A 14,641-nucleotide genomic window follows, 5' to 3' on the forward strand; every position below is an offset into this window, starting at 1 on the left:
CTCTGTCTCTTTTTAGTCGGCTGATCTATGATGAATGTAACAATCCCTTAGTTACTTGTGTTTATATCGAGCCGGTTCCGTGTTTGGGGGTCTGTGCCGTAAAGCAATTAGTTACTTCGCGAGACCCGAGACTCCCGCGAGAGTGGGCAGCGGGTCGCCGGCAGAAACATATTCATTTTCTCCGCCAAGATGCGCAAGGGGGAGTTGAAACAACGAACAATCGAACAAAAATGTATAATGGAACCATCGCAATGACTCCTAGCCTGTTATATTAAGGTAAATCAAGCCAAAAAAGTTGCATAGTTCCCCTTTCACTCGTGTCTGATCTCTTTTCTGGTCCATTCTTCTTTTGTTCCACCTACAGTCGCCTCTTGGGTTCCTTATCAGTCGATTGATCCATGATGAATGCAACAATTGCCTCGCAACTGGCTGTTTATATCTAGCCGGTGCCATGTTTGGGTGTGTGTCTGTGCCGTAAAGCATTTTCGAAACTACAATCTGACTACATTTTCGAGGATACTTCCGCTGCGTCACATCCGGAATGTCCCGGTCCGAGCAGATCAAGTTGCATATGCGCTTTTTCACTGTAGAGGCGACATGGGAAAATGACACACCCACCAATCGACCCAGAAATGGATGCAGAACCATCAGCATAACTCAACCTGCATACTTAATGTAATTTTGGCTAAAAAAAGTTGCATAGTGGGCCTTTAACACACTGAATTTGCATTCAAATTCCAAGTGCAAACCTTTATATGAGAATAGTCCAAACACACATTATGCAGTGTCACAGTTTGACAAGTTTCCCATGCAGTTATCTCCTTCCAGCTTGCATCATTAGTTTAAAACATTCAGCTAGTGAAAACAAGTCTTGATTCTTTACTTTCGTGACTATGGGCTCAGCTCATCTGTACAATAAACATCAATAATTCCGTGTTGTACTCCTTGTACTGTGGCCTGCGATTTGATTTGGTTTGCTGCACTTCAACCCCTTAAAACGTGATCTGAAATGTATTACAACTGTGCTCATATAAGATTTATGCACCAACACTTCTTTGGGCTTCATTGCTTGAACCCGACAGATCCTGTCGGCAACGAGAAAGAAACTGGGTCAATGTGTTGCACATCTAACCGTGCAGATAAATTGAAACATTCCGCTCCTGGGGCCTTTATACAAGGTCATAGAAGGTCCTAAAGGTCCAAGGGACAGCATTATTGATCTAAAAACCGGAGAAAACTGACCTCACCGACCGATTAGCAACATTTTATCTTGTGTGTATCATCATATAGTTGCGTCATACATGTCTCTTGTAGTTCTTGTGGTCCACAACTTAGCGCAAGAGGTTCTGGATGAATTTATTTGAGCAGCAGTTGAAATGCATAGGAGTGGCACACTGAAGTTACTACATCCTGTCGGCGTGACACAGGGAAGGAGGGGACGCAAGAGCCGAATGTGTTTGGGAAATCCTGCTGGATTATTTATTTTTTTCAAGAGTTTCCGAGGAATGAATGACTTCAGAGAATGACATACTTCCAGTCGTAAACAAGTAAGCAACCTCCTTTCTCAGCAACAAAGCTTCTGCTGCACACAAGCTATAATTACACACATTTCTGAATCATTAACTACCAATTGACATCAGACCGATAGTCTGAGTGTAGTACTGCAAGCATCGTTTCACAGGTAATTGCTGTGAAATTACCAAAAATAGCCGTTCTTAGAGGTCAGAAGCTAAAAACCGCACAAAAGAAGAAAAAGTCTACGAAGAGTTACCAACCACATTCTTAGGCTGTGGGGCAAAAAGGCAAAACAAGATTTAATTTAAACCAAAAAATAAATAATAATCAGCGCTATGGTTATGCATACCAAATTAACACTTGTTGATGAAAACAGGATACATGTGTAATCAACACCATTGATAATTCCATGCAGGGTACAGATGTAATTTAACCACAACAGTTCCTTTTCTTTTTGTACTGGAAATAGAAATGATTGAGATGCTGACCGCAATACCTTGCCAACTGACTTGTGGGCTTATCTCTAAGAAGTCTGTCCTCCACTTCTTCTTTCTTTCCACATTATTCAAACAACTACCAGACAAGTTTCCACCACTTCAGTTGAGCCTGACAAAGTGATGTTTGTTTCATTTGTGTCACTGGCTCTATTCTAGTGTTATCTTCTGACACCATCTTCAGCAGTCAGGTGTCAGGTGTCCCGTCTACTTTCAAACGATTAGAACACCACATCAGCGGTGTACAGATTAAGAAGGGAGGGAGTATGTTAATGAGCTAGCAACTTCCATTCATGGCTTTTTCCCCCATGCATAGTATACTGGCCCGGCTCAACTCTGTTTGAAGTGGGCTTGGTGTCTCCATTAAAACAGGGCAACCCACTTAAGGCAACACACAAAAGTTTGTATTTTAACTGATGACACAACAACACACACCATGTAGCATATTTCGTTCAATAAAAAAAAAAAATTGACTCGTTTGAGGGACATTTTATATATTTGGGTTATTTTCTGACAGACTGAAAACAAAATTACATCTGTGCTGATTTATTCAGTTTGACGTTCAATATCCGATTCTTTACTTTCTAATCCAAACATAACATAATATTCCTAATATCCCTCTCCGGTTCATTTCACATTAGTATTTTTTAAACATTGGACAAGGTTTTAAACGAGGCGGGTCAGGACCATGAAAATATGACGTGTTAAATCCGAGAGGGTTCAAATTATGTCAAACCTTAAATATATTACAAATTCTGGTGTGATTTTTTGGCTTGCCAGTGAAAATGTTTCCCTCATTGGGATGGGGCCTTTCCATTGGCCTCCATATAGACCAAGCTGGCTGGTTCATTTGATTTGCATGTTAAACTAACATTACATCATGTTGAACCTTTGACCGAATTCATTGAGTGTGGATTTTATATTATCAAATGTGCTTACTGAAAATGACTTGACTATTTTGTACCGTACCCACGAGAATACTTCGCAGTACTTGGTCGTTTTTTATTATCCATGTGTAATCCACATTCTCTAGAGTCTGCAAATGGAAGCTCTGAATTATTTACAATGAGTGAGTAAAAGTTAAGAGTCCTGGTTAGGGAATGGCACATCCCTAAATCGCAGTACACCTCTGTTGTGTCAAGCTGTAGGCACTGTACAAAAATGTATTTCAAGCATACTTTATAAAAATGTGCATTCCATTGGAAAATATTTTTCTTATGATTGAGTAAGGATCTATGTTAGCATTGGAAAGTATGCAAACATTTATACCTACTTGATTTGGTCAGTGTTCTCTCAAACAGTAAACCAGATAATAAATCATCAAAAGATAGTTATCCCCACACTAGTGGTCAATATCGCACCAACTCATAATTGATTGACTTACACAAGAAATGTTATACAAGAAGCCTTTCTTTATCCTTAGCAGAAGTTAAGGCTGCCTTAAGCACCTTTCTAGTGAGAGTCTTTTGGCTTGCTGCGGAGTGTTTGGGTTGCCAGCATTTCCTCGGATACTAGCAGGAATTTAGCGGACAATGGCAGCTGCAAACCTGTTCCACACCGTTTAGTAGCCTAGGCTTGATTTAAACCAAACTAGAGCATTCATCTCATTTAAACTCTTGATTACAATAATGGTTGAACTAAGAAAACCTCTTTCCCATATGTTACCTATCCATTGACGCAAGACGTTACATATTGTGATATCAAAACCCGAGTATCAATTTGGGAAGTTAAAGGACAACTGCGTTTTGGGATAGCGGTGAATACCAAACCAACAATCTAAATTATTCAGATAAGATAACATTTCCCCAAAACCTTTATCCTGTCTCAGACACCAGAGTAGTAGTTTTAGAGGTAGGGAATGTTAACACGTTGACATCCGAGTGCTAGGACACACTATAAAATGCAGGAGTGAGCAATGCTGGGCGCTGCTATCACTTTACCTTTAATTTGCCCCACACGTGCAAACAATGAATAATTTAAACTCACTCCTTTTGTCTTTGAGGAAATATGCTACAAACAACCAGCTCATCGTGTCAAGGATGACTCGATAGCAGGATAGCGTACCATTTATTGTTAAAAAAGGATCTAATAAATAAACTTTATTGAACCAACAACTATCCCATTAAAAAAAGGTCTGGCAGGTAGCCCAATAACAATACGTCAACAAACTGCATTCATATGCACTCCCATCTACACACACTTGCTAATTGCGCTGAACTTCCTGTATGAAACGTTCCTAAAAAAATGAAAGCACAGACAATGGAGTTTATGAACTTCTTGTTTCTCTCTAGTGTGGCAGGTTTCTTTGTTACCGGAGGAAAAGTGTGAAAGTGCACATCCTGCATAAAGATGTTGACAACAATGAGATCAAGGGTGGGTCCTTCCATACATCCTTCATGATCCATAATCCCTCATTGTAAAGGGTGACACAGGGAGTTCACATCCGTAAAGAGGGGTTTGGTTTCACCAACAGTCAGGACACATGATCCACAGATGTACAATGCTACATTTTCTTGTTCTAGATCTTTTGACTATTGGCTCTGTGACTTGCAATGGTGTATTGAAATTAATTTGTTTAAATCTTCCTCATAACAATGTGGATATAAAAAAGGGTGGTTGTGAAATTGGAACAATACTAGTCTACTGGACATATACCTGCGAAAATTACTCTTTAAAAATAAATAAATAATAATAAGTCTGGTGCAAAGATTAAAATTACAAACTTCAACCTTGAAATTGACCCCCAAGACAAGAGGAATAAGGGATTGAAAACCACTATGAGATTACTCATCCATCACACAAACCTGACTTATTGAAACACTTATTGAGCATATGCAGTACGCATAACACCCCTCTATGACCTTTCCCATATTGTTGAGGATTAACTGGAGTCAAATATAAATCTTTACTTACGATTGTGTCTGTGTTTGAGTCCCCTCCAGGCTGGTCCCTACCAAGAGGGCTGGAATTGTCTGTGTGTAGTAAAAAAGAGGGAGGGGGAGAGAAGAATGGAGGGAGAGACGAAAGAAAAGGAAAGTGTAAGAAGCTGTCGGTACACGTGTTAAGCAATCAGAGAGGTCATCACGTAATAAACATGACATCAAGCAGACGGGAGGAGAAGGGAGGAGGCCAGAAATTTGAGATCAGAGCGCAGGGATACCAGCGTTTATCCTCCAAAATGAACCCCAGAGAGACCGTACATACACTCTCCAACCGACGGGCCAATCCTGAACACTGATCCGTGATCACACTGAAAAGTAAACGATGTGGTGTGCATGTGAATCAGTGAGGTACACTACATCCTTTGTGCTACCCCCTTTTAATACATTACTGCGTTATTAATTAAACAATCTACATTTGTAACCATGATTCTACTGCATGTAGATGTGACTTTATAAATAAATACAAATGTGTGCAACATTACCAATTCAATGTTAACATTCACCAACATGGTTTTATTAAAGAAGACTTTACTGAATCACATTGAAACGTGGAAAGTCATGAAACTCACAATCAAGAAGACGATCTCAAGCTCTGTGGGGCCCACTCCGAGGCCCCCCAAGACCCTTCTAACTACACCCACATGTTCAACATGGTAAGCATGAAAAGAATGTGGCAGATAATGTGACCCAGGTAGAAACTGCCTGATGAAATCATTAAGGCCTGGCACTGAAGGCATCAAGAGATAGTACAAAACAATGCCAGATGAGGACAGTGAACTTGTCGAATTGTCGGAGTTGTCGAATGTTGGTTTATCAGTAAACATGTATAAAGGTTAATTCAAAAACAGCTTGTTTATGTTAAAAAAAAAATAATGAATTGCAGTCGGATGGTGTTGGGACAACAGCGCTGGATGAGGACACAGCGATCCTGAGGAGTGAGTAAGGATGCAGAGACCAGCAGCCCAGCTGGTGGACATGGGATAACCGTGAGACTGGAGGGGTGGTGGACACAGGGGAAGAACTCTTATTGGGCTTTATGACTATGAGGCATATGGACTTTATTTGCAAATCAAGCACAAGGGTTGCAAAAGTTGCAAAATACTCGCTGTTTGTTATGTAATATAGTAGCACAAAGCAGCTGGTGGATGTTAGAGTACCCAGACAGAGGGAGTGCTAAGACATGACCAGCGAAGAAAAACATATATAAACTAGCCAGCTGTGAATAAAACACATTTGTGTCCAGGTCTCTGAGGGGAAAGACGGAAAGAGAAAGGTCCTTTTGTTGTATAAGCTTCAACTGGCGTCAAAGAGACATTGAGCATAATGATAAAGTCTTGCCTGCGAGCCATAAGTGAAGTCATTGTTTGAAGCATACATGCTGTAAATAGGAAAACGTTAAAATAGACACAGAGAGCCAACATTCACAACATATAGCAGTAAAATAACCACCAATCAACAACCAAACTGCTGAACAAGTGATCCCAATACAGAGCAAATGCTGATCAGAGGTCAGCAGGTTCATTCAACGCTTTGGACACGATGCAGATTAAGGGCAGCTGCGAGAACACACCAAACGGCCAATCCCGGGTTTCCAGAAGTGTCTGAATAAATTGGCTTATATTTGGGTTTACATGTGTAGAGAGTAACCCGAAATTTAACCGAAAAAGTCCAGCAGGGATGGGCTGATACTTTAAAATATTTTTTGGGATTGGGGAAGGGGGGGTGGGGGGATGTAGACACCTTGGTTGCTTAGGGACCACGCATGATTTGGAAATGAGAACCCGGGGAGCAGTTGGCCCATTATTTGGATTATAGAGTGAAAATGGAAATGCTGTTTGGCTTGGTCAGTTAAGGGAGAGGTATAGTGAGGAGCAATGCTATGCAGACTAAGGCTTTTGTGCCGTTAGGAAATCCTGTGCAAAACTTAGGGCGCAATCTTTTGTTGAGAGACCTCTTGACGTAAAGCAGAAGGCCGTTTGCTCATTTTGCGCTTAATAGCATAAGGATTTTCTTTGTTATGAAAACCTCCATTAACCTGTGCTCTCCAATAACTGAAGCCTATCAAAGTTCTGTCAATCCTGACTAAAGATGGCAATGAAACAGCAACAGTGATCCAACATGTTTCCCCAGTTCCCAAGAAAAGACTACCATCAACATCTTTGGTTGAAGTGGACTACCTGCCTCATACACCAACAACAACAGGCTTGCATTTTATATCGAAGTACTCAGTGTTACATGTTCCCAATACAAGAAAGGAGGAAATATTTTGATTTGTGTCAAATGGTAACCCAGAGGCTTCTAGGAATAGAACTCCATCTCCCAGAGGGCTTTGTGTGAGGCAATCGAGGAGGTGGTACAGTTCTATCCTTACAATTGGAGGCAGCTCTCCCTGTATGTCCAATATATAAAAAAAAAAAAAAAGCCCACACAGAATAATGCAGCAGATTTTGGCCACAGACTAACTAATGGTTCCTATTGTGTTCTGTGAGAAATATCTGAAAGATTGTGCAATCATTTCTAACAAAATGTCCCTTACACAATTGTGTGGATGCAAGAATAATCTATTCAAAGGATGTGAAATTCAGGTTTGTAAAATGTATCTAGGATCATCTGGGTAACGTGTTGGGAATTCCTCCTTTTCCACTTGGTACATGGAGCTACACAATCAACCCATGAATTAATGGTTTAAATCGACATTTAGTAGACTTCCTTTAAAAATATGAGCCAACATTGGGGGTTATTCCTCTTGATTAATAATCCAAGCAGTAAAAAGAGTGAGTGAGTGTATATATATCTTCTACGAACCTGGGTCCCTAAACTCTTGCCCCGTACACCAAGGCAGGACACTTGCCCAGGGCCTATGAGGCTATAACGGGGCAGATGGACAGGGCCACGGTAGCTTGCGATTACATTGAGTTAGCCTGGTAATGCCTTTGCAGTGCAACTAAATGCCTTTTAAATTGGACAGCTGGCATATGGATTAGACGGGACTAAATAAATAGTCTAAATATAAAAGTCCAAAATGGTTCACCCAGTTGCTGACAGCTCTGCTCAGCAATGCCTAGCAAGCCGACTGCAGAGGTATTGGATTTAAGACCGGACTAAATGTTTTAGGAAATTCATTCCTACCGGCAAACTGTCTCTCACCCATTCCATTATACACCAATTTAGTAGACGTCCTAATGAAAATATGTGAACGAGAATTCCTACCCAAATCATAAGACTCACATGAGCCATGTTAGAGAGCCACAACAAATTTTACTGATTTGAATGCAGCATTTACTAAATCAAAATGACGTACTGTGCGGTTGTATTTACATATAGAACAAGACTTTCCCCATCCAAAATTCACTGCTTGTGACAAGGACATTTTACGTTTCTACCGGTAACTGAGCTCCTCCCGCGTCTCTACAGATCCGTAAGCACACGTAGTGGCGGGTGAACACAGGATCTAAACTTGTGGATTTGTTTGTTTGTGGGCATCATTGGAGAAAATACCTAACAAAACCAGGTTTGCGGATGATTTACAACTAGACGTAACCAATGTCAAGAATTAACCTGGGGTCATAGCAAACCGGCAAAATCCTTTAACCATTAAAAGCGATCATCAGCAGTTAACTTGGATTTACTCCAGAAAAAAAACACCACCACCAAACTTTTTCACATTACCAATTCTCACAATAAGCACCTTTGAACTTATAACCTACAGCTAGTCAGAGGGCTTGGTTCTATAGGTGTGTTAACTTATAATAACCTAACCAAGTCAGGGTTATATTCAGTAGGTGTGGAGGCTTGGAGGTCTTAAGAGGCTGAACAGACCAAGGCAGGTAAACACTTGATTAACAATAAACATGACATGGCATGTTAAATGAGAGCCAAGACATCAGCGCACAATATTGAGACAGAGATGAGCCCATTGTATTCTGCAAGAGACTCAACCGAGTTGAAATTATTAAAGAGTTTAGACTGGCTGTATTTCTTAAATGTTTATCAGTGGATAATTCAATGCGTTAATGGGCCACCCACAATTGATGAAGCATTTTCATATCGCATTTTCAACAAATGTTGGAAACTTGCCAAATGACTTAGAATAAACAATGCAGGTCACTCTCATCATGAAGCATCCAGCCACCCAAAAAGGGTTATATCGGTGCTTGTGGGCTTGTTGAGCTTAATGGAGTTCCACTCGAACCACTTCTCCATTAACCAAGGAGAGGGTGATAACAATGGAAAAGCCCAATATTTATTGATTACCAATCAGTGATTTCAGACCAATTTGTTGATGGGGGGGGGGGGATAAAAGTATCTGTATCACAGTGCAGTCTTCTCTACCTGGTACCCTAAATATCACGCCAGTGCAGTTTGTAGGAAGTAAGTGGGTTTCACATCCATCCATGGTCCGAGTCCGACTCTGTTATAGTGGAGATTCAAAGTAAAAGCGGGTCACACCAGACGAGCTACGGAGCACCGCGCAGGGAATGTAGAAGACAGACAACAGGTCGGAAACTTAGATTCTAGGTTATCTTTAGGGTTTAATATAATGGGTCCCGATGGAAGACGCATTTGACTGTCAAATAGTTTGTAGCCGAGTAAATGTTCACTAGATAACACGTTCAGTATTAGTAGACCAGCAGTCATCCTTAAGTTGGACAAGTTCAAAGTGGGGAAAACCGGGGTGTTATGACCTCCTGACTTATTATGGTCTATTAAACCATGCAATTATTATGACGGAAAGTAACCCTGACTATAATTTGTATTCATAAATAATGTTATTTCTAACCCAATATAGCCTATCACTCAAAAATAAAATATTCCTGCAAATAATGGAAGTGTTTTTTTCCTTGTGAAAGTAACACCAGCAATTGTCCAACCAAAGAGAATTTGGTCCACAAGTGCATATATCGACCAACCAATCGACCATCTGATCAGAACTTGACAGCTTTAGTAAAATCAGACACTTACATCAGGCTTTAGCATTAGGAGAGCGTATCCTCAAGTGGGGAGAGTGTGTGGAGTAGTTGTAAACTACGAAGCAGAGCAGACAAAGACAGGGAAAGACACTTCATAAATCAATTCTGGAATGCACCCCCCTTTCCTTTGCAACCACACTTACAAACCACTCTTCCTCCAAGTTTAGACAGTTTTCACACCCTTTTCAATACCATAAACTATCACCTTATAAATCTAATCTGAATTTAACAAGCCAGTTCGGTTTCTGATTAGACTATTTTATACTGGCAAACTGCAGTTAATTGAAAACATCTTCATGAATATACAATAGAGTCCAAACAGTCCTCTACAGCACTTACATTTTTTTGATTGCAAAGGAAGGCAGCCTAATCAGAACATAAAAACATTACTTTACATCCAACATAACCATTACAACAACAGAATGATGCAACCACAAAAACATCAACAGTAATTGTGGTACACCAATATAGAAAGAAGGACTGCTGGCTTCTGCTACTTCTCTTCACACATTTGTTAAGAAAAAGACATCCGGAGCAACACTTAACCAGTCAGAAACTTATCAAACGGCTATGCTCTGCTGGGCTCGATAATGAGTGATTTCTTCCTTCCCAATGCAACTATAGTGTTGTTGGGTGTCTTATAAGTGCAATGGGGTTGGATGCATCGCTCAAAGCACTTTCCACCCCTCAGATCAAGTTTTCAGTGGGGACCCCTGGTATTAAGACGATCCGATTCATATTTTTTCCTTCCTGTTCAATCAGTAGAATTGATTATATTATCTTAAAGTTAAGAATTCTACTCTACATAGATGGACTTTCGAAGAAAGTCCATGAAATAAAAACGTTTAGAAAGATAAATATGTTCTTGAAGCTGAATAAACCTGGAGGTACAGGGGGCTACCAGGAGCAAAAAGGGACATTGAACTGCTACCATGGAAACCTTGAAAAATGTAACTTCTAGCACTCATGATTCAGTTAGACAAGTCACTCTTTAACAAGTTAAAGAGTGACTTTGCAGAGCCAACATAGGCTACAGCATGGAAGTGGAATTGTGAGGAAGCTCCTTAAGTTAAGCATCAAGAGGAAGTGGAGAAGGGGGGGAGTTTTTATTATTAATAAAAAAGGAACATACATATTGGACATGGCTGTGAACCTGGTCGTATACAAAAACCGGGTGAGAGCTTACTCGTACTGGGTGGTACAACATGGCCTTTGACGCGCTGAGCAACAGAGCGAGAGCCAGACGCCTTCAAAGTCGACAACAGAGGGCTTGTTTTAACGGCAGTAGCATCAAGCTACCAAAAAGTCCCCCCATGTGTTACATTTATTGTTATTGCCTTGCTCAACGCCTTGACAATAGAGGCGATACCGCTTCTACACAGTACCACGTCTCTGGTACTCTGACGCTACCATATTAGTAGACCTTCACAACAGCCTTTGGACAAGAGAAGAAAAAACAGGCACGTGTAAAAGACGGCCTTTTATTTTGTGTAGTGTTATCTGGAAGGCAGATGAGCACGAGGTGTTGGGAGGAGAGGAAATGTGGTCACACAGAATAGACCCTGTTAACCACACAGAAGGTGGCGAGATGAGATGGCAGCAGGAAGGTATTGGACAGAGATTTGCCTGGCTTCGCTCGCTTTCGTCAACTGCAGCGCTGTCTGTGAAGGATTACCCTCTTTAATACACCTTAAGGCATTTTGATCGAGCTGCCAGCTGCCCCCAGTCCCCCTGCACACAGCCACCTGTAGTAGAGCTTTAACAAAAACATTGATTTAATAAAAAGAGTAAACGCCTTGTAACATTGCTCAAATACAATCATGTAATTCATTGTTTATAGAAGAGTGAGAGGGTATAAATAATACATTTACAGCCGTTGATTTAAAACCTTTAGGAATATAAATATCAGAATAATATATCTATCCAACACCATTATTTTGTAAATCATTAATGCTTTAGGTAAATACCTAAAAGGATAAACACCTGACCATTTGGCAATTTCTCATTAGACTGTTCAATGCAGACAGAAAAACATACTTGGATCAATGAATGATCTGGGGTTGCCCTGCTTAAGAATGTGGGTCTGTGAAACTCCCTGTGTGCCTTGCTCAAAGCATTCCTACAGGGAGCTCTGACGCCATCCCTGCTTCAAGTAAATAATTCAGTGCTCAAAAGAGGAGTTGAATTTGTCTCTTTCTAGGCAGAGAGGCACCAATCGTATCGGTTTTTACTGCAAGGTCACATTTTGTATGTTAAAAGTTGATGTGTTCATTCAAAAAAGGAGGATGTGCATTGAATTCATTCAATTGTTTGTTGAATGCAATTAGTTTAGAAGACTACCAAAGTTTGTATATTGTGCAATTTGAAGTGCACATTTAGAGCACATTGTACAGTTTGGAATAGGTTTTGACATGCTGCATTGCATAATATATTATCCCCATACATTTCCAATAGCTCAATTCCTTGACCAGTTGCTGCTTTAACACCAAAAGAAATAATAGAAAAAATATTATTTGTGTTGGTTTTAAAGTGCTAGCAGTATGAGGTACATTGATGACGAGGGTTACAAATCTCTAGTAATAGAGGCACATTATCCAGGTCTTGCTGTAGAAATGAATGGTATGAGAGGAGGTCACGGACTAGCCTGGGAGAAGCCCACACACACAATGAGTTACCATGTCAATAGAACAACGACTGGGAGAGGGCTTCCTTAAAAAAAAAAAAAGGGGGCTTCATCCTACAGCAGCACTACCACTTGAAAAAATTTGGTGGGCTTTTGAGAGGGAATCGGTTTGGGGGATGGGTTGGAGGGGGTGGCAGGGACAGATACAATTGTGTTTGGGCAAGACATGGAAAAAGAGAATGAGGGGGTCAGAGTTAAGAGCACCAGCACATTCAAGCACACTCTTCTCTGATCACAAAGCGGGTCAGTGGTGGTGGAAGCTCGTAGATCAACTTTAAAGTGCTGGGAAGTAGCGTCTTCAAGTGCTGAGGGTACCCCACATATACTAGAATCATGACAAAAGCATTTGGCTGGGATGAAAATACCAATCGTCATTTTGTTCCAATCATGCCACAAGAATAAGCCATGAATTTAAAAAATAAACAATTACTTAGCCATTACATTTTTCCACTCTGGCGGCAGGTAAAGAAGTAGATTTTGGACCCTGCGTCCAACACCCCCCAAAAAAGGAAAGACCAATTCAAGTATGATCAGGTCTCTTGTAGCACGTAAACTGCCCTGTCCCCTTTCCACATCTCTGATTTGTCCCAGCGCTACGTCAGGCACCGTGTTCTCGCCACGGCTAGCATCAAAACTGAATGCCTTTGAGATTCCTTCCCTCTGCTCATGACCCAATCCAGCACTGTGTGGTACTGCCTTGAATTATTTACACACTCCTCACTCCTATCCTACACACCAAAAACTTAGTGGGGGCCAGTCACAATTCAAAATAAATGCATGCCTTATGTTCTGGTGCTGGATTCTTCATTATAATATGCATTTCAATTAGTAAGAGAAACTTAACTTGGTCCCATGAGTAATATAAATTACATTAATATAAATAATATAAATTACATAAATGTCCATTACATTTACTGTACGAGTAATTTATCTATTCACCGTGCAAAATGCTTTGCTATAACAAAATCAAGACGTCCATGAAGAGAAAAGACAGAAGCACATGTAGGTATAGGGAAGTGAAGTGAGTAGAAAGAGAACACATGTTCGAACCAGGGAATGTATATGATTTATTGTGTGAAAGGACAGGCTGCAGGGCAGTTGATAAGGGAAAGGAACGATGTGGACATCAGTCCAATCCAGTGCTACACCAGTTGCATTTATGGGCCATGTAAGAAGAACTATCGGAAGAGGTACTACTTCCAATCCCTCATATTGAAATTGTAGACCTATTCGAAACTACATTTAAACAAAACCCATGGAAGAAATGTCAATACGGTCACTTCAAGCAAAGATGCAATGTAGCCCATTACATTTTTCTTCAACACTTACTAACCAAAGGCCTTGCACTGAGCCATGTGCTGTGGTCACTGCCGCTATTCCTTCATCAAAATCTAGTATTACCAATCATTTAGCTACAACTCCAAGAATCGAAAGGGAAAAGGTGAAACTTTAAATAGGCAAACAGCTTTCAATAATACCCCAGGTATAAGCTCCCTGATTACAATTTTACGTATAGTTAATGGCCATTAGTTGTAATGTCAACATTAAGGCACCAATTTTAATTGTTTTGAGCTGTACTGTTGATAACCAACTAACAAAAAACATGCATCTAGTTTTTGTAGATTATGTACTCCAAAGTGAAAGACAATGGAAGGATTATTGCCTGCACTCTCACTTCAGAGTGTTGGCTTTTGCCCGATGCACGTGGGGTATCTGTGCATCTAGCAAAGTAAAATATGAATGATACACATTGTCCTATGGCATGGTGATGTGATTTATAACAAATGTTCGAATTTTGATTAGCCCAGTTAACGTTATCGCCATTTCTGAGCAACTATACTCGAGTTTATATTGTCGGTTTAACGCGGATTTTCTAGCTCAGCAGGTGGATGTGTCAGGAGAGATAACCCTTCTCCAGCGCACACAACGCCAAAAGTATACCCGATTAGAGTCTGACAGACACGCAAATAACTAAACTCACCCTCGAAACAATGATATTGTTGTTAATGAACACTTAGCTGTCATGAGTATATGTTT

General features: G+C 40.5%; 1 protein-coding gene across 1 annotated transcript in view; it reads right to left on the reverse strand.

Annotated features, from left to right (window-relative positions):
• The window catches only part of fbxw7 (F-box and WD repeat domain containing 7), an 86,182-nt gene that overhangs the window by 70,291 nt on the left and 1,250 nt on the right, over nt 1-14,641 (reverse strand). Inside the window, exon 2 of the mRNA XM_060047662.1 lies at nt 4,923-4,981. The gene's annotated coding sequence lies outside the window, so the exon portion shown is untranslated. The remainder of the gene's footprint in view (nt 1-4,922; nt 4,982-14,641) is intronic.

The sequence above is a fragment of the Gadus macrocephalus genome, chromosome 3 (genome assembly GCF_031168955.1).
Source record: "Gadus macrocephalus chromosome 3, ASM3116895v1".
In the NCBI taxonomy this organism is placed as follows: Eukaryota; Metazoa; Chordata; class Actinopteri; order Gadiformes; family Gadidae; genus Gadus; species Gadus macrocephalus.